Genomic DNA, 22819 nt, shown 5'->3' with positions numbered 1-22819 from the left:
GACCCCGGGTGGGTTCCTCCTCAGAAGCCAAGAGAGAGGCAGCAGGAAGGGGGCGAGGGTCAGCAGGTCCCCCGGGGGGGCTCGCAGAGGTACAAGGGGGGCTGCCTCGGGGGCTGCACGAGGACAGGGCCGGGGCCGCTGTCCCCAAGGCTGCCCGCATCCAGGCCTCCCCCACAGGAGATGGCAAAGACCACGGGGGACAAGGGGGCCGCATTCCTGCCCCCGTCACCCTGTGGGGAGAAGCCGGCTTGTCCCCGAGGAGGGAGGCGCGGGCAGGGATGGTCTGGAGGGAGGGCGGCCCACCCCAGGGACTATGCCCTCGGGCCTCGTCCCTGCCGAGGGCACCTGCACTTGCTCCCACCGTGCTGGCCACCAGGTGGGTCAGTGTGTCTAATCTGAGATGAAAGATGAGTGCCCCGTCCTCCATTTCCCATAAAGTCGGGCCATCTGTGGGGTGTGGGGGTCTCTCCCGGCCGGAACCTGCGCCGGGAAGCGACGGGTGCGGACGACAGGCGCTCACACGCTACAGCCCCTACCAGGCAGGCCCCGGCCTCCCGCGCACAGTCTCACCCCTCCTCGCGGAGCCTGACTCTGGGGAGTACGGTCTGTGCCGCGCGCCGTGCCCTCCCTGCCGGCGAGGTGGCGGCAGGGCCCTGAGAGAGACCCCGTCCCCTGCTTCCCCTCGGAACGGCCGCCTCAAGGCCAAGGAGCCACACGTGACGATGGAACAGCAGAGTGGCGAGACGGAGGGTGCCAGCCCCGACGGGAGGCCCGGGAGTCGGAAGCCACCGCTGCCGGGTGGCCCGCTACCTGCCGCCGAACCGACCATGAGCCAAACCCGGGCCCGGGACCAAAGGCCTGCTACACCAGTGGCCAGGACCGCCTCTGGCTTCCAGAAGCTCACACACCAGGGCAGGAGACGGACAGCACACGTGCAAACAAACAACCGGGGTGTGTCGAGTGCTCACACCCCGGGCGCAGACGGGACGGCACGTGGGGGGCCAGGGAGCGGCTAGGGGACGGCTGAGCCCGCGGGAGGGACAGCAGACACTGGGGCCCTGGGGCGGGGCCAGGGCAGCAAGCAGGGCAAGTGGAGGGGAACGGGCCGGGGAGCGGGGCTGCGAACCCCCTCCTAAGGGAGCGCCCTTCCCCGGTGCGGCGGGGAGTCACAGGAAGGGCCCAGCGGGGCTTCCTGCGGGACGTGCCCCTGGAAAGGTGCCTACAGGGACCAGATGAAGCGCGGGCCGCACGAGGGCAAATCCTGACCCGGGGAAGTCGAGGAGGAGCACCCGCGGCTCCGAGCAGGGCTCCGGCAGGAAGACAGAAACAGAGGCTGGCAGGCCCGTCCCAGGGCAGCAGGCCTGCGGGGAGCAGGGACGGCCGGGGAGGCACCGGCACCCAGCGCAGGAGGCGGCGCGGCCTCGGGCTGAGGGCGGGCGGGAAGCCAGGCTGGCACGGCCTGAGCAAGACAGGAACAGGATGCTGGCCGCTGCCCTCGACAGAGACAGGTCACTGGGGGCTGCAAGAGCCACGTGGAGGGCTGGCGAGCCTGCACGACCCCCACAGACGAGGAGCCGGTGACGGTGGGGCCGGGGGGCGGGAGGCGCCGGGTGCACAGAGGACCCGCCGGGCTGGCGCCCGAGAACCATGAGCCCACCCGTGCCCCAGGCGGGACCAGGGCCCACCGAGGCAGACACGGGTGCCCGGCGGCTGCTTCTCCGGGCAGAGGGGGTGTCCCGACTGGCGACCACACCGGCCCAGACAGCAGTGAGGGCACCTGGTGGTGGTGCTACCAAAACATCCAAAGGACATTTTCCACCAGATCCACATCAAAAGCACCCTACGGAATGAATCCAAAACTTTCCAAAGGTTACTTCAAGATTTCCCAACGTAAGGGTAATTTCGGACAACTATCAATAATAGCATTAGGTCCAAAGTGGGCTCACAGCACTTGGGCAGCCCTGCTCTCAATAAAAAGACAGGCAAGCAGCCTGACGTTAGCTGATCTTCTGGGGCTTCAATGAGACTCGAAATACACATTAAAGACTGTGCTTTAAACCCCGCTGTTGACAGAGCTGTGAAATCTACTTCTGGACGTTTCTGAACAAATAGTTTGATTTATTCCATATCTGAAAAGAGCCTCACTTTTCATATACAAAATCACTAGAGACCCATCTTATCAAAGAGGACATTATACACAACATGAAAAACAAGAAACCGCCTCTTCAAACGCTTTGAGTAAAAAGGTGACAAGCACCGAGAGCCATACGGATAATCGGACGGCTCCCAAGCGGGGAGGCGGCAGCTACACAGTCACCCTGAATGTGAAGCGCCTGAAGCAAGTTACTCCATCAGATTTTACTGAGCCTCTTCTGAGCTCCCCGTTGGCGGGGACACGAAGCCCGGCCCTAAGGTGCTTGGGGTGGGGGTGGGGGGCCGGAGGGGAACGCGGAGGAAGGGGGTTCTGGACTATGACTGAGAAGTCCAGAAGGCCCGCTGGCAGCGCCCTCACCCCCAGCCCCGCAGCCCCCCGCGCGGCCTGGGCCTCCCCAGCCCTGGGCCCGAGGCCTCCTCCCAGGAGAGGCTCCTCTCCGACACAGCTGTGCACCCACAGTGCCAGACCGCAGCCCCGGCCGTGCAGAGCCTCACCGAGGGGGACGAGGTGTTCCAGGCCGCGGACTCAGGGCACAGCGGCAGGAGGCTCGGAGGGCGGCGCCCACAGGATCCTGCTTCTCTCTTCCGACCGACGAGCGCCAGGGATGCTGGCGGGCGCCTCTGGATAGCGGCCAGCAGGAGCATAAGCTGAGCTGGGACAGCGGTGCCCAGGGCACGAGAGGGACCCCACGGCCCAGATCCAGTTCCGGAGCCGGCCGGGAAGTGTGAAGGAAGCCAGCATCCGGCAGCTACTCCGCACCTCGGGGCCCAGTGCCTGCCAGCGGGGTCCCGCCAGGCCCCTCCCGGCCGGAGTCACGTGCAGGCGGGTGTGACCCCACAGTGTGTCGGTAGCCAAGCTGCTTCCGTCCTCCCAAGACTACTCTGCTTATCTCAGAGCCTGGGTTTCCTGGTTTTCATTGTGCCCACTGGGTAAATGGGCGGGGGGGGGGTGGGATGACCTGAGACTCCCCAAAAGGGGTTCAATGGCCTAGTAACAGATTACCTTGCTGGCTCCAGAAAACAGGTGAAAGATTTCCTTGGCTTTAGAAAACTAGATGTGATACAAGTTTTGATATCTTTAGGACCCAGGATCTATCTTCAAGACAAAGAACTAAAAATACAAACGTGTGATGATGAATTACTCCTATTTTATAGGATTGAGAGGCTTTACTTACTAAAAGTTTTTAAATAATTACTCAAGAGTTCAATTTAAGCCATTAAGAGCTTCACCGATTTCCTCCACATCATCTGCTGTTTTTGTACAATCCCTAATTTGCTCATTACTTTAATATTTATAGAAAGATGTTTTGTTTTTCCTATTCTGTGATACTATTAGTATCAGTCTGACATACATTAAGTACAAATAAATAAGATGTATCCATTTTTAAAATCCAGTAGGAGCACAACAGGAAAATTACTTTTGACAGAAGGTTCCTGAATTCTGATTCTAAGGTTTAAAGGTAAATCTATGAGGATTCAACCTTCACGTTAAGGCTTGAGCCCCATCATTGTTACTTTCAAAGACTAAATTCCAACGTATAACTAACCACACCCAGCCCCCAATAGGTATTTATTCCCACGAAAAATGTTTTCTCTGACGTCCATTTTTAAATCCCCCTCATAAGCCAGTTGCAAAATGGTCAGAAGAGAAAGGAGGGCCAGCCCGGTCAGCATTCCCGGGGGGTCACAAGTCACCCCAGAGTCTCTGTCCACCCTCAACGGAGACCCCGAGGGTGAAGGTGTCAAGCGGGATGGGGCGAGGAACGAGAACGGGTGCCGGCTTCGGCTCGCGACCGAGGGCCAGGCCACACATTCTGCACCGACGGCCCCAGCGGCACAGTGACCCGTCCTTCCTGCGAAGGTTCTTCTCTGCGGACGGCTGCTCGAGGGCCAGGAGCGAAACCCACCCCCTCTGTGCTCCCACACCCCGACTGACTGCTCCTCCGCATCTCCAGAGGAAGGAGGGAAGCTGATCTCTGAGGTGTTCTAAGTTGCCTGAATAAATAAACTGGAACCATTTTTTTCTTATCAAAATAAAATACTGATTTTTAAATTCAAAACAAATCTTGCAAGGGATTCAAAAGGCAGAACCCCCAGTCACTTTGGCGCAACTACGGGCAGGTGAACTTCCCGGGCCCACCGGGCAGCATCCCGAGCCCCAGCCTGCCCTCCACACCAGCGACCCCGGATCGAGGTCCTCGAGCCCTTCCTCCCCAGGGAAGCCTGCCACTCTCCCTGGACTGCAGCCCACAGGGGCCCAGGCCCCCCCCCCACTCCCCACGGTCCCAAGGCGTGCAGCAAACACGAAAGAGCCCTCGGCGGCCAGGCTCCCACCGCTCGGAGCACCCAGCCGCCAGCAGCCCCGCCCCACGCGCCCGAACGCCGGGGGCCAGGAGCGGCCGCGCGGGTGGGAAGCAGCCCTCGGGCCCCCCAGAACTGCAGCGGAAGATGTCAGCTCGTCCCCGGCTCCTCCCCGGACAACAGGCCACACGCCACAAAGAGCGTCACCTCACTACACTTCTCCAGTTAGTCTACTGTTGCAACCCTTTTAAAACACTGACCTTTTCTAATGTCAAAATCATCTTCGCCTTTTCATTGTGAAAATCTGGTAAAAGCAGAAATCATTATATAAGTAGTTAAGCTAAACGTCAACTAGCATTGAAGCAGGGAGTTTCAAAACTGAAGCAGTGGAAGAAATCAGATTAATTCAAGGTTGATTTAAGGTAACACCAGGGGCAAAGACAAGTAGATGTCTGAGCGAGGAGAGAACGGCAAGGATGGTAAGATTAGAAAGACACACAGTTTAAAGGTATATCAGACCCTGTGCCCCACGAGGGAAGAGACTGGGTTCTTTACCCACTGCTGCACCTTTGGGATCCAAATGCCTGACACATAGTAGACGCTCCAAAAATGCCTGCTGAATGCCTGCACAAATCAGTGAAGGGAAAAAGCCTTAACTTATACTAAGGAAGATGAAAAGTTACATGATTCTAATGATGCTAGCAGCCCCTCAGGAAAGGTACTACCACAGAACCCACACTGTTTTCTAATAAAGTTAGTGCCACAGTAGTAATCGTGAGTCAGATGCTCAATTTTTCAGTAAAACTCACTGTGACCTCAATATTTTACTATCTTTAAACAAGGTGGCCGAGGCTGTTCTCAGGGGGGAATGAGGTGCTATGAACGCACGGGACAGAACGCTAGGTCTCAAGACGGGGCGAGGACGCAGGGTGACCAAGGTCAGACCCCAGGGAGGTGCGGTGTTGACGCAGGTGGGCAGGGGAAGCCACGGAGGACATCGGACATGGTCACGTGAGCCACCCAGGCTGCCCAGCGCCAGGCTCTCAGCAGCTGGGCCGCAGCTCCTACCACCTCAAGGGAGGACTGTTACATCTCGGGAATTTTGTGGACCACCAGCCAACAGCTCATCAGTGGCCTGAAATAGGGAATGGTGAGAACATTTATGCCATGGAAACTGGCAAATGCTACAAATCAGGGCTTTTTACAGTTCCCCCCCCCGGCCCCCCAAAAAGCCATTTGTTAAGCATTGGTCAGCACACCACTGCAGTAACTTATAGCACGTAAGCTATGTCTCAAAAAGAGCACGTGGGATGAGGCGGAGAGGAGGGACTCATTCTAAAAAAGAGAAAACATTAAAATAAACAGCAAATTTAATTGTCAGTGTTAAAAGTAAAGTAAGGTTTTTCCTGCAGATGAAGAATATTTAACATCAGGAAATCTATGGATGAAATTTACTGTATTAACAGATAGGAGGGGAAGCCATACAACCATCTCAACAGCTGCAGAAAAAGCAACCAATAAACTTCTACTGCTGTAAATGATAAAGTTTATTTTTAATAAAGCTCTCAGCAAAGCGGGACGGCAACTTGCTTGACTACACGAAGGGCATGTACAAAACGACTACAGCCAACATCACCCTCAGAGAGGAGGCGTGGGAGGCGTCCAAGTAAAGCTGGAACCAGAGGAGCCACTGCTGGTCGCCACCGCCGTCCCAACACCCCACTCGGCCTGGCACCGCGAGTTCCAGCCGGTGAATGAGCGGCAAAGGCGCACAAATTAGAAAAAGGAAGAAGCCCTGCTTCCACAACGTGACCCTCTCCCCAGGATGAGCCGCGGACACGATCCACGCGCAAAACCCCACAGCTGGTTCCCGACAGTGACAGGCAGGAGCAAACGGCACCTTCTGAAGGAGGCATTCAGGCTGGCATACAAGTGGCATTTCTGGCCGCTGAGCAAAGGGCAGACCGTGCAATGGCTGAGGCAACTGTCTAGCCAACAGGAAAAAATATTAGATCCTGGCCTCAAAGTGTATAGAAACAGACTGCACACAGATTAATAGGCTAAATGTGGAAAACAGAATATAAAACTGCTGAAGGAAATTAAGGAGGAATGACTCCCGACATAGGAAAGTGTTCTTGGACAGGACTCAAAACCCAAGTCGTGAAGGAAAAGACTGATAAATCTGAATATATTAGAATCTTAAATTTCTCTTTGGAAAAAAATAATAACATCAAAAGACCAAGGACACCGAGGAAGGAAAGCCCCCGTAGCCATGTGCGAGGCCCCCAACCCGCACCTCTGGTCACAGCACCTCCTCCCACCCGGTCCAGGAGATTCTGACGCCCCCTTTGGAAGAACCGTGCCCCTCCACGCCACGGGCACGGGACGCATGTCTCCAGAATGCTCCACACCGGGGCTCGAGGTGGCCAGAATTCCCAGTAAGAGGGCAAGAGAGTGTCTCTCCCTGGGACGACGCTGAACCCTCCCTCCGAGGCAGAGGCGAGGAGAGCTCAGAGGGCGGTGGCGGGGGTGGGGACAGTGGACAGCGGCGCAGAAGCCCCACGTAGCCCCCACCCAGCTTCTCCGAAGGGTCACATCCTATGGCATCACTGAACAACGATCAAAGTCAGGACAATACCATGAGCTCCACTACTGCAGTCTCACCAGTTTTCCCACTAACACCCTCTGCCCCAGGACGCCCTCGAAAGCCCATACTGCATTTCGCTGGCATGTCTCCTTAGGCCCCTCCAAGCCCGTCTCCCGGGACATGGACGGCGAAGAGCCCCGGCCAGGTGTCTTCGGGACACCCTCTCCCGGGTCTGCCCGCCGCTTCCTCCTGCCCACGCCGTGCCCATGCCCATGCTGGGGAGAGGCTGTGACTGCTACCTGTCTTATCACACCGATCTCCTGGGTGAGGTGGCGTCTGCTGGCTTTCTCCACTCTAAAGTTACTATTTTTCCCTTTTCAATAAGTAAGTAACTCGGGGAAGAGATAACTTTGAGACTAGAAAAATATCCTGTTTCTCCTCAAACTTTCATTCACTAACTTAGCGCCGGTCCTGGGTGCCGCCTAAAGTAACTATTGCCCTGGGGTCTGCCTCACGGCGATCGTCTATTTCCTCCTTCCTTCCCCGTTGATTAACTGGAATTCTCTGGCTCCCCTTCTCCCTGCTTACTGATTATTATTCATGTATTATCAGCAGAGTGATAGACGTTTACTTTATTCTACGGATTATAAGCCAAGACTATCGTCACCCATGTCCTTGCTCGGAGCCACCAGCTCTGACCCTCTCCCAGCCCACGTGGCCCCGTCCTTTCTGAGCTCTTCCCTGTACCACGAGGGGGGGTCCAGTCGCATCTTCTCGGAGGATCCCTTCTTCTTGGCTCGGAGAAAGCACTTGGGTGTCCCCGGGGCACTGCGTACGGAGCTGTGCGGCCCGAGCACCAACATCTGTGTCTCTGCACCATCTGGCGTGTGAACAAATACTCAAAGCTGCGGTGCACACCGACACCTGGCTCCAGCCCGGGCTCCTCGGCCCCCTCCCCTCGTCTGCAACTTCTTCCCACCACACACTCACTGTTCCATGCTGATGAACACGTCCACACCGCGACCTTACCCCCCAGAGAAACAGACAGTTTCTGGGCAGTACTGTGTGCAGCCCTTTCTGTCTGTGGCTTTACAGAATCTAGAAAAGTGCTGCTTTCCAACATCCAGCTGATTCTTTTCTTCCCCACCCCACCCCTGCTGTAGCTCTGTTATTGTTTTGTCCTATACTGAGCTTTGGTTCTGTCTGTATCCCATTCTGGGTCCCCCCAATCCTGGTTGAGGTTCATGTATTTTGTTCTGGGGTCCACGGTTCCCAGAGTCGGGCTGTACTGAGACGTCCACTCAGAGAAGCCCCACGCTCACCTCTCCAGCCACCTGTGCCCCCTCTCCTTTCCAGCACCCCCCCACAGGCCCCTGCAGGGCCCAATCCCTTTCGTCCTTGATTTTCCTTCCTGTTTTCCTTTTGCACGGAGGCGCAGATATGCGTGTTTTCTCACGTGACGGGAGCTCGCTCGACACCCTCTGGCACTCAGCCCTGCTCCCTTCCTGCATGTTCTGGAAATCGCCAGAGACCCACCCCTCCACACGGCTCGTTGTGACGTGGTCACCCAGAGTCGATCCACCCGCCCCTGACTGGACATCTTGGTCACTTCCATCTGTGTTTTCACCTTGTTGGAGGCGTGTCCTCAGGCTGAATCCCTAGGAGGGGACAGCAGGGGCAAAGCACTGAAGTCTGGGGCAAAGCACATGGAGTCTGCAGGCTGAGGGTGGTTTTTAACACGCCTAATAGCGCTTCGTGGACTTCCTCTGATGGGTGAAAGGAAAAACCAAATACTGTTGAAGAGTTCCTCTGTCCTACACTGAGCACAGAGGGCGTCAGCACAAGAAACCCCGGTCGCCTGTGCTGGACCTCAGGTCCACGGTACTTCATCCCAGAAGTAACAGGCCCACACTGCTGAAGACATGCAGGGCACGTCGCGGAGACAGACCTGAGGGCGCGCCCAGGGGCCCCACGAGCAGCTGTGCCGTCAGCGTCACACAGGCCGGCGTTCTAAGCCCCACCGCAAGCTCCTGTCCACGCAGCGATGCACTCGCTCACGCTCAGAGCAGCACCCTACTCACAGAGGCAAGGAGGGCCCAAACGCCCGCCCCTGGGGAAGAGCTACACCAGGCGGGCGACCCCCCCAAAACAGAGTCCTAGTCGGCAACTGAAAGGAACAAACTGACAGGGACAGAAGAGGATAACCAAATCGCTCAGCAACGCCATGAGGGGATTGCAGACAGACAGGGAACTTTAGGGGGCTTGGGGAGACAACAGCAAGTTAATGATCACTCAAGAAAGCAGGTTTGCCGAACCGCAAAACCATGTAACAGAAGCGTGAGCCGTGCCTCAAAACAATAAAACAATGGTGGCACGAGACCCACATGCTGCCCAATGAGCCCAGTAAGTTAATGACCCCTAAGACATGCTCTCTGCACACATAAAAAACAGTAATTTATGGAAAGGTGACATTTCAGACCCTCACTGTACCGAGACCTGAAATAATTTTTCCATTGCACCATGACAGTCCTGGCTGGACCAGGTAGAGACAAGAAAACTCCCCAGTGCAACCTGGAGGAGGAGCTGATGATAGAAGCATGACATCTACTCAAGAATGAGGAAGATGGTGGTCTTTTCCCCCCTCCCACTTTTCCTTTGATTATAAAACTGTAGCCCATTAAGTTCTCGGGTCACGACACCCTCACGCCTACCCGACTCACAAGTGGTCCTTTCCTAATAAATCACTTCTTATCTATCACTTTGCCTCTCGCTGAATTCTCTCTGCGCTGAGACATAAAGAACTGTAGCTCTTCGGAGCCTCCCCCAAAAACACCACCTAGCGGTTTCATAACTACTGACCCATTGTACAGCACGGGCGAACCCCAAAAACGTTATGTGAGGTGAAAGAAGCCTGGCTCAAAAGACTGCATATTGCACGATCCCATTTACAGGAAATGCCTAGAAAAGGCAACTTTAGAGAAACAGAAAGCAGATCGGTGGTTGCCAGTGGCTGGAGGTGGGAATGGGATTTTACCACAAACACACACAAGGAGCATTTTGGGGTGATGGAAACATTTAAACCTGGACTCTGGTAACAGCTGCACAGCTTAGAAATTCATGAAAATCGCTGACTTCTCTCCTTACCAAGGGTGAATCTCATGGTAGCTTTGCGAGCAAGAGAAAACAAAGCTTCCGCCGGTGCCTGCCCCAGCTGTACTTCCTGCCCACACCTTCCCGAGCACTCAAAGATGGACGCTCGGCCCGCAGGCTGACCGTCCGCACCATCTGTACAGTCTCTCTCCACCACCAGTGAGGCTGGGCAGGCACCTGGGCGGGGGGGGGGGGGGGGGGTCTCCCTGTGAAAAGCACACGCCTGCCGTGGACACGGCCGCGGGCACGCAGCACGGCTCCCTCGCAGCAGAGCTCTGCCCCACGAATCCAAATCCGGCACACCTTTCCCGGGCTACGGCGTGGCTCGAAGTCTAGCTAAGTATAGGGAGAGCCCTCCCGTTCCTATAGCAAGGCTTCCGGTGAGAAACGCTGAAATTCACCAAGCTCGGCTCCTTCCTACCTGTGCCACGCACGCCCAGGGCAGATCGCTCAGGGAGAAGGTAAGGGGCGCTGGGCTGGTTTACACAATCCCTGCTTTTCCTCTGGAAATATCATCAATACCCTCGGTCTCATCAGAGGATAAAATTAAAGAATAGAAAGCGTCACTGTGCAATGATCAAAGACGTCTCTCATTCACGTGCACGTGGGTGAAAACCATCTACTACGTGACACCAAAAAAATACCAAGAGGAAAAACCCCCAGAGTAGGCGTCAGAAGATGTAGATTTAAGCCTGGTCTGCGTGCGGCTGACAGTGGACCACTTACTCAGAAGGACCACAAGCCGGCAGTCCTGACGCAGAGGCGGCCATCTTATCACTTCTAAAACCCACCTGGCACTTGATGGAAAAGGTTTTTTTCCCTAGGATTTCATTGATGGTCAAATCTAAGTTGAACTCTGTGGCCCTAAATCCTCGCAGCTCTGAAATCCTACAATTCACTCCTACAGACTCCATGTCTTCCTGGACTAGGGTCTCAGCCTCAACCCCCCAACCAGTTCCTACCTGCAGCAAGTGAGTCTTCACTCTTTACTGCTTGTGCTGCTACTTCCCTGGAGCTGTTAATTTAAAAAATCACTACAAGAGGATCTTTAAACATTTAGATAGCTTTTCAATGAAAAGGAGGTTTTAATATATTAAGAAAGAAAGGATAATCCTCTAAAGTATCCCGCCAAAAGAACACTATATCATAACAGGCATATGGTAAAACCTAACACAGACGACCAACTCAGAACAGTAATTCCTTTTGACTACTACTCTGCGTAGATTCCTATTCTGAAAAGGAATCAAATTCCAAATGATCAGGACGAATAAATGTGCATTTGATGTAATTAATTTCATTCATGCCTAGAAGAGAGCAGACACGACAGGCCACACCATTGCTATTTAAACTGTGGCCCGAGCACCTAAGCCTCTGGAACTGCACCTCCATAGACGGACTTCGAGCTGTTCGTGCTCAGGCTACGGCAGGTGAGCGTCTGCGTGAACCATGCTCTCCAGCCTCCTTCACGTAGCGCTCAGGGGTTGCATTTGTGGAGGCCCAGCAGCCAACCGCCCCTTCTTGGGCACAGCTCCCTGGGTGAGTTCCCCTTCCTAAGGCAGAAGCCAGAAATCCAGTCCCCTGTCCTCGTGCTTCCACAGCACGCGGACAAGGCAGGCTGTGCCCATCTGACACCTACAAAACCTCACCCCCAAGCAAAGCAGCCTGAGCAGGTGCCGGGACGGCTCTGAGAGAAGGGGAGCTGGGCGTCGGGGGGTGACAGCGGCCCACCGGGAACTGCGAACCGTGCCGTCTCTCAGCCTCACGCAGGGGAGGAGAGGCTGCCTTATGTCCTTGAGCAGACTCCTTCCTCAAGGAGATCACCCACCCTAAGCGAGGGAACACTTGCAGCGGCAGGGAACTTGGGCTGTTGGCAACCAAAACGTGAAAAGAAACTGGACCTGTGAGCACGGCCCGGGAGAAGAGGCGCAAACACAAAGCAACTTTGAACCGTACTCTCGCCTGCCCAATGCGTGTGTTAACGCCCTCAGTTTCTAACCCTTCCCGGACACAAGAGGGCTGATGAAATATTACCTACTACTGTGTTACCTTTACTCATTTCTGACAAGCTCGAGACCTGCAAACCTGAAAAACCAATCCTCGCCCAATTTAATTCAACATTTAACACAGTCTCGTCCCCCAAGAGTAAGAAACCAGAGAAAGGGATCAGTCGGGCTCCCCGGGGTCTGTTGTTCTCTCACTAAGCCAGAGCCCATTACTCTACCCCCTGGCCCCACCTGCTGGCCCACCTTGCTCCCCTCTTCCGGGAAAGCTGCGGGTCCAGAGGGAGGGGACAGGACACCTTGCGCCGAGGCCAGCCTCTTGTGCACCCAAAGCCGCGCAGTGACCGGCACCGCGTGCTTTTCACACAGGGCTGCTCGGAGGTTAGATACTTGTTGACATCTGACTGAATGACCCTCGAAGCACTTAGAATTTGTTTTTCGACTCCTATGTACAACAGTCCTCTAGAAATGCAGTGACCGTGGACATCACCAACTAGACCACCCCCTTCACACTCAAGGAACCTGCGGCGGACAGCCCACCAGGTCAGAGCTGGGCGGGGACGAAGGGCCCAGTCCCCCCATTTCCAGCCAACTCTTCGGTTGGCTCCCCTACCAAACGGCTGTGAAGCTACGTTCCTTCCAATTTTTCAATCCTTTGAGCCTCCATGGTGAATTAAGTATTTTTTATTTTATTTGGCTGCTTTTCTGAAACCTTCTGGAATTATTCAAAGTATTCTCACTTTCACCAAGATGTAGTTATGAATATTACTTCTCTACAACAGGTCCTGTTATTTCTTAAGACAATGCATTTCAATTACATGTCACCTAAAAGCAGTTAACAGAACAGAGCTATTTTTTTTTCAACTTGAGGACTCTCTGTTTTCAACAGATTAATTTGCTATACTGCACTTTATAGTTTTAGAACAATTTTGAATGTTTTGTAAATGTTTCTGTTCTACAAAGAAAAGCACAGAACTCTGGAGATAACACAGACATATGGGGCATAAATATACGACTGATTCACCAAGTACAATAGGAGCGGGGGGAGGGGTGCATATGCTCAGGCAGAAAAAACACATCTTCAGAGGCAAGCAACCTGAGTTCGGAGTCTACTACCTACATTAAAAGTTAAGAAAAAGTTATTCATTCATTCAGCAAACAGTGCTAAGTGCCTTCTACCTGCCAGTCATTGTTCTGGGCCCTGAGGATAAAGACAGAACAAGACCCCTGCCTTCCTGAGGCTTCCACTCTGCCAGGCAGGCCGACGAAAGGGAGGGAGTGGTGGGTGCAGAGGGCAGATGAACAGAACGGACAACAGGGCACTCAGCGGGGAGGCGGGGAGGGTATGGAGGAGGGAAGCCCGCCAGAAAGCCGGACGCGAGACCCCAAGGCTGGAGGGGGCGCCCAGAGGGCGGCGGCAGAGGACACCTCTGAGATGAGGGCAGGTACAGGGCTCTGATCTAGCCTCCAGTTTAGGCTTGGATCTGAACAGACAGGAGCGGGAGGAGGCGGTGAGGCAGCTACTCAGGTGAGCCAGGTAAGAGGGGATGAGGATGGTTCCACGAGGCAGAGAGCCCTAAGATTATCACCAGGAGTGAACTAGATTAAACGGATTCCACCATGGCTGACACGTAGTGAGAGCTTAATAAAAGTCAGCTAAATATCATCCCGCCTTCCCGGGAAGTTACTGAACCTCTTCTGTCAGTTCCTGATCTGAAAAACAGGCGCAACGCAACGTCTCTCGCGAGGGCTGAGAAGAATGACGGACGGAGGCGAAGTCCTACCCAACAGAAGCCTGAGCGCACGCGTGCCTGTGTTTCGTAAGCAATACATGATGTATCTGACAGACCACACATAAGTATATATCAAAATAAATACTCTGCACACCACACGCCAGGGGATAAGAATCCCCACCTCAGATCCCTCTGGTCTCAGCATCCACAGCTCGAAGAGCCCTTCTAAACCCTCCAGGCCCCCCACCTCCTGGACCCCACCCATCAGCCGACACCTCTGCTCTCTCCTCCCAGCCACCCTGCACAGCTCCGGGCAGGCCTCTGTCTTCCACCAGGGCCTCCCATCTCACTCCGGGGGCCCTCTTCCCCTCACTGCCAGCCCTTCCTGGGCCCAGGAGAGCCCGCACAGCTGGCATCCCCACGGATGCCCCGACAGAGGCCACTCCAATAAGCGGTCTCCACGTTGGCTCAGTATGTGGGCGCCCCACCTGGCCGGGGCGCCCTGAGAGCAGGCTGGCTCCCCGGGGCAGAGACCTCTCCCGCCTGCCGCGTCCGGCCAGGGAAGGGCCTCAGCCAAACCTGTCCACATCCACGCAGGGCAGAGGGACGTGATCAGGCAGAGTAGTGGGAACCAGCTCCCCCCAGCCCACCCCGCGGCTGGAGCGCAAGGGCTCGGGGGCCTGGTGCACTTCATCCTGCTGACTCCACTACAGGGACGGTTGATGGTTCGAAAGTCCAAACCCGAAAAAAACCCAAATAACCACAAGCAGTACAAACTGACATGCAGGGAAGATGTTTTACCATTTTACCAGGCAACTAGAAGCCGGAGCTGCTGCCCCACTGGGGCTTAAGCCTACAGGCGCCCAAAGCAACACCATCCACCCCCCAGGATGTGGGGGCAGCCGTCCTGGATGCAAAACTGGCATTTCCCTCCAGAGCTTTAAGACAAATGAAGCACGAATCAGGAGCCAAGTCTGCTTAGTCCTCTGAGTAGTACTAAATTTGGTGAAAAAAGGTGCCAACTTCTAGTGAAGCTGATGATACTTCTAGAGACGAGTGAGTTTTTTTTAATAAAGAAAAACGCTATTTCCACATGCATTCTTTCTGTAAGGATGCCCCAAGGTGTGTTTAGCACCAGAAGCTAATAAGAAACTAGATCCTAAGTCCTACAGCACAATTCCCAAGTTTCCTGGACTGAGCACGAAATTATATTTTATTTTATGCGCTCCTTTCAAAGGGGCAGCACGTCTCTTAGAAATATTTTCGAAGTGCGTCAAGGCTCCCACGCACAGAAGCCCTGCCTCGCTCCGGGGGCTGAACTGCCCCTGCCCCTCCCTCCGGCCACCCCCTCTCACCGTCCCTTCCCAACGCACCAGAAATCTGTCCTTCTCCACTGGATCGTCCCTGTCAGCCCAAAACACGTGACAATCACTCTCATTTAAAAATCAAAAATAAAAACTCTCTTGAGTCCACAACCCTCCGGCTTCTGTCCCGTTACCCTGTCCCCCTCCAGAGGATCCTCCACACTGGATGCTCTCCACCCCTCCCTCCACCCAGCCCTCCCCACCGCAAGGCCACCCGCCTCTTATCAAATCCAGGACCCTCCCCCTCTTGTGGACCCCTTGCCCAAAGGCCCCAGGCTCAGTCTGCACCCTCCTGCTCTTCTGTGTGGACACCCACAGCCCAGCCTACGGTTTCAAACATCAGCAGTAAACAGATGACCCCCAAATTTACATATCTGGCCCCAACTGCTTCTTGAACCAAAGTAAGCCCTCTTAAGCTCCGTTAGCGAAGTACTATTTTAGGCCCTTTGCATTAGCTCAGCTCTCCACCCAGCGACCCCAGAAGACCAGGTGCTGCTCTTCCTAATTTATGGGAGAGAAAACCGAAGCACAGGGGGATCAGAGCGCGCGAGCTCGCACGCCTGGTGGGCCCGCCTCCCCACCGCGCAGCCTCGCCAGCCTGCTCCTCAGCCAGCGACCTGGGGGTCACTCTGGGCTGTGCCATCTTGCAGAGGCTACAGGCAAAATCCCGATGGGCCGCCTGCAAAACACACCACAGCTCCTCAGTGCCAAGACCCGCATGTTCCCACATCTTCACGACTCTGAAATGGGGCAGGAGCCCTGAGGAGTCACTCAAACTCAACCGTCCCTCTAGGAGGCATGACTGACAGGGCAATGTGACCCGTCGACAAACAGGTCAGTCCACAAATCCTTTAAGGACCGGAAACCTCTCCTTAACACCTGCCGGTGGGATCAAGAAAGCATCCAAACTCGCGGATCGCGTATCCGCAGCTTGGACGCGTCCCAGAGGCAGCAGTGGTGCAGTCGTGAGAAGTGCCACCTCGGCAAGAGACGGTGACGGCACAGCGGACCATGCCGTGGGGCTGATTTGGAGGAACCAAATTCTAAAGGTGAAGACATTTTATAATTACTTTATTTCACTCACATTTTCCTTTTTCATGAAAGCACAAGACTGGCATGATTGTAAAAGTCTATGCTTAAAAGTCTAAGAGCTCTTTTCAATAAATGACACCTAAGTGAGAGGAAAGCACTGTGTCACAGGCAAACTGGCAACATTTTCCTGTTAACGGTACACAAACGAATGCTGCAACTTACAAACGAAGCCGGACCTGATCTCCCCACCCCTGCCCTGGTGCCGGCCTCAGCGGACCACCGTGGGCCCCTGATGCCCCCTCCTGCCTAGGGCAGGGGAGGCGGAGAGTCCCTGCGATGCGGACACTCAGGGCAGTACTCCCTCTCTGCCACTTCTCTGTGGCCTCTCTGCACCTAGCTTTACCCACATATAAGGCAGGAGACTAAGAGTCAGGCCTGCCTTATAGACGATCATGAGATTCTAATTAACGTATATGTGAAGCGCTTAGATGGCCTGGCACGCCACAAGCTCCCGATGAACAGTGGCTGCGTAACAGCTGGAGTGCTTCTTCTCAAAGAGGGATCAGATCATGTCACTCCGCTGTCCAAAACTCTAAAGTCACCCAGGAAGGCAGGCAGGCAGGCAGCCCTAGTAAGGCTGAGCCCACCATCTAAATCCCATACCCCCGCAGGGTGCTGCCACAAGCTGCAGCCCTCCAGCCTCGGGGCTCACTCCCTGCCCCCCTCCCTCCCACCCCAGGCCACGCTGGGCTCTGGGCTATTATCAGCCCAGGACGGGAAGCTGGGACCCCGGGCCTGAGGCTGGGACTCCAGAGCTCCGTGTGCCAGCACCCAGCCAGGTGGCGCCCAGCTCCCTCAGACCTCCCGACCTGCTAGATTGATTGGCCCCTCTTGGGACTTAAGACTTTTTAAAAAAAAATTTATTTTATATTGGAGTATAGTTGAGTACAGCAAAGTGATTCATTCATACATATACATATATCTATTCTTTTTTAGATTCTTTTCCCATACAGGTTATTGCAGAATATTGAGTTCCCTGTGCTGTACAGTAGGTCCTTGCTGGTTATCGATTTTATACATAGTAGTGTGTAGACATTGATCCCCAAATCCTAATTTATCCCCCCCCCGTTTCCCCTTCCGTATCCATAAGTTTGTTTTCTATGTCTATTTCTGTTTTGGAAATAAGCTCATTTGTATCTTTTTTTTTTTTTCGATTCCACATACAAGCAATATCATATGATATTTGTCTTTCTTTGACTTAACTTCACTTAGTGTGATAATCTCTAGGTCCATCCATGTTGCTGCAAATGGCATGATTTCATTCTTTTTATGGCTGAGTAGTCTTCCATTGTGTATATGTACCACATCTACTTTATCCATTCATCTGTCGATGGACATTGGGGTACATGTATCTTCTCAAATTATGGTTTTCTCTGGCCAGCACTTAGGACTTTAGCTTGGGTTTATGATCCTCATCTCCCCCCTAATGTGAACCCCCAGAGGGTAGGAACTACCCTTGCTGTGTTCACTCCCATCTCCAGCACCTAGAACAGTACCTGGCACGTGGTAAACACCAACACCTGTGCGGCGACCCCATGAGCGAAACAGATCTGCCCTAGATGCAAGCAGTGTCACTGCACTTCGCATAAAACTACCAGGCCCCTCCGAGCTGCTTCCCCCCACTCTCTGCCCCGTCTTCACATTTTAAATCCACCACAAAGACAAACTGAAGACCAAAGTCGTTTTTGGGCACACTCCTAGAACACCGCACACACATACAGGAGGAGAGCAGCCGGCAGTACTAATGAGACCACCGAAAAAGGTGATAATTTGGTACGAATGGCCTGGGACCAAGTGTTGTCAAGCAAGGCAGCAAGGCCACGTGAACACCTTGGTCCACACTCCACACAAAGCGTAACCCCAAAGAGAGGCACTCAAGGAACAAGGACATCATAATGACTTTAACATACAATTTTTTTTTTTTTTTTTTTAGATGTATGCGGGCCTCTCACTGTTGTGGCCTCTCCCGCCGCAGAGCACAGGCTCCGGACGCGCAGGCCCAGCGGCCATGGCTCACGGGCCCAGCCGCTCCGCGGCACGTGGGATCCTCCCGGACCGGGGCACGAACCCGCGTCCCCTGCATCGGCAGGCAGACTCCCAACCACTGCGCCACCACGGAAGCCCCTAACATACAATTTTTAAACGAAAGTCTCACTGTTTGCCTTTCCTACCTCACATATTATGAACATACTTTCTAAAAGTTGTTTTTTGTTTTTAAACAGCAACATTTCTATCACACCAAATTGTAGGTTTGGAAATCTGTGGTTTAGAAAATTGACACCAAAAAAATCAAGTTTTCCAATAAAACTGGACCTCTCTAAGCTCTTCACTTTCATACTAAGATTGACTCTTTTTTTTTTTTTTTGGCACACCACACAGCTTATAGGATCTTAGTTCCCGAACCAGGGATCGAACCCGGTAGTGAAAGCATCAAGTCCCAACCACTGGACCACCAGGGAATTCCCCTGACAATTTTTCTTAAACAAGTTTTTTATAGGCTGGTAAATGCATAACTTCACCTATTAATCTCCAAAATGTACTTTCTATCTCCAACCTATTTAAATAAATTCCTTGGTACTAAGTACTTATAAAGCTCATCAGAGCATTCAAGAGAATAAAACCCAGCCCTTAAATAAAGCTTACAGCTAATGAATTTTTATGATTAATAAAAAATGATTAGTGGGTTTTGCTTGCACCCATGTATAAAAAAATATTCACTGCAGCACTGTTTCTTATAGCAAATATTAAAAACTATATTAAAACATATATATAACAGTGTATATATTTTGACTACTGCTGGTACAGTACATAGTCAACTGGTCACAGCAGTTACAGGAAACGGATCAGCTAGGGATGGAGTGAAACTAGGTTTTCTTACGTGTTTGTACCTTTTGAGTGTACACTGTGCCCGCTTATACTTTCAAATCTATCAATAAAACTTTCAGTGGTATACATGTTTAAATTTTATAGCTGAAAGTATAGATTTTATTTTTTAAATGTAATGCTACAACAGTGTTTAAAAAAACAAACTGTCAGCTTTTGAACTTTTTTGAACTCTAACTAATTTGTTCAGCACCGTATCCCAGGAGCCAAAAACAGGGAGGGCCCAGCACAGCACGACATGGATTAAGTACTTGCCAAATGAATTAGTTTGCTTTGTTCATTCACCAGATAAATATAAATTTAAAAAATTTTCTTATTCCACTCTAAAAGCAGTTGAAATGCTTTTAAGACATGTAAATTCACAGAGCACTAAAGTAGCCTACAAGCCAAGAAGTTTTTTGTGGAAGCTGTTATTCGCTAATTATCCTTTCTTCACCTCCCAGGGCTGACCTCATGAGCACGCTGCATCTCGAGATACATGTGTCATCAATTTCTCAGAGCTGGACCAATTTTCTCTTCACCACTGCCCCCTGCAGAAAGGCCTCTTTTTTTCCCCCTTCCAACTACAGCTTCAAATTTTGTTGAAGGTGTAGCTGGATATATTCAGTCCCAGGAACCTTCAGACGTCAAACGGGGCACTGCTCACAGACAATGCTTTCCTTGCAGAGCCCGAGTGAGTCCCTGCCTTCACCTGGGCAGGGCAGGATCTCCAGACAGCTCACTGAGTCTCAGCGATACTTATAAGCCCTGCTGTGGGTGACCCTGCGGAGGGGACCCTGTCCCTGGAGGGACCCTGCAAGCAGGGCAGCCAACTCTCACACCCAGGAGGAAGGGTACCGGCCAACCTTTGCATTTTCCTTCTCCCTTTCCCCTCAGGGAAACCCTCAGCAAAAAGGTAAAAGAATCTCAGCCTCAAAGAAAAGATGGCAATCAAAAGACACTGCCCAGGACTGCTCTTAACACAACCCAGCGTTTCGGAAAATGCAGCTCTAGGTGGCACCTTTCAAAGGAATAAAACATACGGTAAATTTAAGAGAGAACAAAGAGGATTAATTAAATATTTCTAATCTCAAAACTTACTGATCATCAATTGATTAGGGCACTAAGAGTAGAGAAGCAAGTCTGACACCAAGCCACTTTTCCTTATACTAAGAGGGCTAAAAGCTAACCACTATCAGAAAGTAACCGCATCAGAAGTAACAAACCAAACCAGCTGGCTGAAAATAAGAAGTGCGAACCAAACACGGCGCTGCGGGTCTCCGACATATAAATAGGAATTAGAACACATTTTGGGTTCCCCAGCATGTCAACTGGGACTCCAACCCGTTTTAGCGTCAACAGCCCACTCTGACACCTTCCTCCAGACCCATTCACTACCCGGTAATTTTCCTACCGCAGATCTGAACACGTCAGAATTCACCTCGAGCCCCCGGTCGCCCCAGACTGTTCCGGATCGCTCCAGACGCCCGGCACCCGCGGGAACTTCCCCGCCCCGGGACGCCCGCGGCGAAGAGCATCCCACGCGGACACTGCGCCCTCGGGAAGGGACGCGGGGCCGTCCCTGGCGCAGCCTCACCGTGGGCGCAGCCTCACCCTGGGGGTGCACTCTCCGCAGAGTAGGGCACCCCGCGCGGACACGGTGCCCTCCCGAAGGGGACGGGCGCGGGGGCGCCGTCCTGGGTGCAGCCTCGTGCCGGGGCGCAGCCTTCCCTCCCTAGGGCGCAGCGCATCCGGGGCAGAAGCGGCGCTCCCGGGGAGGGGACAGGGCTGTCCCCAGCGCAGGCTCCCCTCCCGGGGCGCAGCCTCCCCTTCATCCCCGGACTCCCCGTACGCGCCCCAGGGCGCAGCCTCTCTCTCCCACGGCGCAGAGCATCCCGCGCAGATGCGGCGCCCGGGGAGCAGACGCGGGGCCGTCCCGGGCGCAACCTCCCCTCGCCAGGCGGCCCGCAGCCCCTCAGGACAGCGCTCCGGGCAGCACGGGTCCCGCTCGAGCCGCGCGCCCGGCGCGGCCTCACCACCTGCCCGGCAGCGCTTACATAAACGCGGCCACGGCGCTGCCCGGCGCTGCCCAGCGCTGCTGGGCGGCGTGGTCGGGCCGCGGTGTCAGAGCCTCGCCGCCCCCGCAGTCCCCGCCGTCCCCGCCGTCCCCGCCGTCCCCGCCGCCCTCGCCGCCCCGCCTGACCTCAGCCGCGGGCCGCTCCGCTCCGCGCCGCACCGAGACTCGAACCGCGAGTCCGCGGAGCTTCGCTCGGCCGCCCGGGGCTGCGGCGCGCTGCCCGTGGCCTGGCGCGGCCCCGAGCGCGCCCCCGAGCGCGCCCCCGAGCGCGGCCCGACCGGCCGCCGCCTCAGCCACCGCCTCAGCCTCCGCCCTCGGTGTCGGCTCCGCCCTCCCCGCACCCCCCGCCGCCGGCCGCGCGCACGCCGGGGAGCGACGCCGCGACGCAGCACGGGCGCGCGCGCGCGCACGCACGCCGCGCCGGGCTCTTCTTGCCGTCCGCGGGGGACGGGGAGCGGGGACGAGGATCCGGGACGGGGAGCCGGGGCACAGAGAGCGATAGGGCGGGGGAGACGGGGGGGGGGGGGTACCCGGCGGGGACCGCCCACGAGACCGCCGCCCGCCGCCTGCCGCGTGGGGCTCGCACAGTCCCCGCGCTGGCGGGCGCGCCGGGAGCGGGACGCGAAGGTGCGTCCGGCCCGTGCGGGGCCAGATCGGGGCGTGTTGGGAGGAGAGGGTGGGGTCACGCCCCCAGGCCCCGAGGGGCGCCCTGGGTGAGAGCAGAAGCGAGTCCAGATGACCGGTTACGGTGGTGGTGGGTCGGTGGCAGCCTCTTGCAGCCGTTCAGTAAGCGGACTCCTCTGTCTGTATTCACTGGCTCTTCAGCGGTTGCACCGAGAACATCTACACACAGGATGATAAGCGTCTGTGGAAATGCAACATCGAAGACCAGAATAAGCAACTCGAGGCTGCAGTTCTCTACTCAGAACAGAAGATGGTTGGATAGGGAAAACTAGTTCTTGAATGCAGTTGGGGCGCTGGCGGTCCACCAGGCAGACTCAAGGGCGCAGGTAGGGGTGACGGGCAGGCCCGGGGGCTCCACCTGCTTAGAGCCGGTGCCCCGAGACTGCTCGCCAAGGTCAAGTGTGGCTGCCGCCCTTCTCAGCTGTGGGGCCTGAGGCCGTCTCTGTGGACCGCTGCCTGTTTGCTCCAGTTTAAAATGGGGGAAGAAAAGTCAAATACAGGGGAAGACCCCAGCCCAGCATTCCTTAACTGTTAGCTACTGCTGTTATTCCCAGAGTCCTCGGACAGAATTGAGCATCCCTGAGAGTTCAGTGGCCTGGAGCATAAATAAACCACAGGGGAAAGTGCTGCAGCCGGCCAGTTACCTGCTTCGGGTTGCTATCTGATGGAAAGGAAAAACCTGCCTTTGGGGCCTGCCAGATACCAGGCAAGCCCAGTGCCCTCCCTGAGGGCTAAATGCCAGTACAGGGTCCACAGGGGGCTTGTTGACAACACGGAAAAATCAAAAGACTCCTGGGATGCCTTCTAGGGATTCA

The 22819-nt window shown here is 54.6% G+C and overlaps 1 protein-coding gene across 4 annotated transcripts in view; it reads right to left on the bottom strand.

The window, feature by feature from the left end:
* Positions 1 to 21571, bottom strand: part of ADARB1 (adenosine deaminase RNA specific B1) — a 117323-nt gene extending 95752 nt beyond the window's left edge. For 3 of the 4 annotated variants that reach the window (XM_067035269.1, XM_067035270.1, XM_059065378.2), the window contains exon 1: positions 21447 to 21570. The gene's annotated coding sequence lies outside the window, so the exon portion shown is untranslated. Of the gene's footprint in view, positions 1 to 21446 lie in introns of all 4 variants that reach the window. The other variant, XM_067035271.1, reaches the window with a different exon arrangement.
* Between the last annotated feature and the right edge of the window lie 1248 nt (positions 21572 to 22819).

Source organism: Kogia breviceps, chromosome 5 (genome assembly GCF_026419965.1).
Source record: "Kogia breviceps isolate mKogBre1 chromosome 5, mKogBre1 haplotype 1, whole genome shotgun sequence".
In the NCBI taxonomy this organism is placed as follows: Eukaryota; Metazoa; Chordata; class Mammalia; order Artiodactyla; family Physeteridae; genus Kogia; species Kogia breviceps.
Note: the sequence above shows the minus strand (reverse complement) of the source record. Positions and strands in the feature narration are given on the sequence as shown.